Consider the following 1,303-nt stretch of genomic DNA (forward strand, 5'->3'; position numbering starts at 1 on the left):
GATCAATTTATTAGTATCTAAGAAAAGCAACGGAAGGACCCCCACCGATCTTCACTTATCTGGCCAATTTAGAAGATTGAATCTTCAATTGGGTTGTTTGGCATTTTTGGTTTTGCCCATGCCAATTAGATCAGTTATATGATGACTGATTAGATGAGACCTAAATCTAAATCTCTCCATAAATATTAAGTCTATAGGTCTTCCACCATTGTAGATGTGCGGGTGTGCTACCGATGTTGATTGTTCTCGATTGGTCATAATGGTTTAGTTACATCAGAAACACGCAACCACTCTATTAGCAAAGAGTTGCTCCAGCATAAGGATGGGGTTGGGCTCAATAACTGTTAGGTGACGGATCCAATGACGGCCTTGCTTCTACTTGTGAATGGTGGGTCGGGCTTAACTAAGGAGTGTGGTCAATAACTGTTAGGTGAGCCCACATGACTTAGAGATCAAGTCGTTGCAACATGTTTAGAGAAGCATCTGGGTAAAGAGTTGCCTACACATCGGTGTGCATGTCACCAATAACAATTAGGTGAGGTGCATGGTATTGATGGGACCGCAGCACCCACTAAGAATCTTTTATTGCGTTAGGATTTTTGTTTCCTTCTCGGAGAGTGGAGGGATCCAAAAAATTAGTGGGAGTCATTGTTTGCATCTTAAAGTCCCTAGAAGCAAATATAACATTAAGTACGAAAGTCTAACTTGAATCTCTACTCTCACAGTTAAACTATGTCAGCCTCAAACCCTCTAGCTTGTATCTTTGAAACTAATCATTTGATCAGAACTAATTATAAAGACTGGCTCAGAAATGTTAGGATTGTCCTGACCTCAAAAAAATTAAATCATGTACTCGACTAGAAATCTATAGTGCTACCAAACCATCCTACTACTGAGCAAAGAGCTGCTTATGAAAAGTGGATGGATGAAGACAGTCGGGTCAAGTGCTATATGCTAGCATCTATATCAAACGAGTTGCAAAGCCAACATGAGCATATGCCCACTGCCAGGGCTATGACAACTCACCTGCAAGAGTTGTATGGTGAGCAGAACTGTATTGTGCACTTCGAAGTATCCAAAAGACTCTTCAATTTGAAAATATGCGAAAGGCAGTCTGTCCATGAGCATTGTATGACAGTGATCAAGGACATTGAGGAGCATGGGAAGCTCGGGCTTGAAATGCAAAAGGAATTGTAGATGGATTTGATCCTTCAATACCTTACAAGTTCATATAGTCAATTTATTATAAATTTTTATATGAACGAACTCGATTGCACTATACCCGAACTGGTCAACATGTTGG

Source organism: Elaeis guineensis, chromosome 14 (genome assembly GCF_000442705.2).
Source record: "Elaeis guineensis isolate ETL-2024a chromosome 14, EG11, whole genome shotgun sequence".
Classification (NCBI taxonomy): domain Eukaryota; kingdom Viridiplantae; phylum Streptophyta; class Magnoliopsida; order Arecales; family Arecaceae; genus Elaeis; species Elaeis guineensis.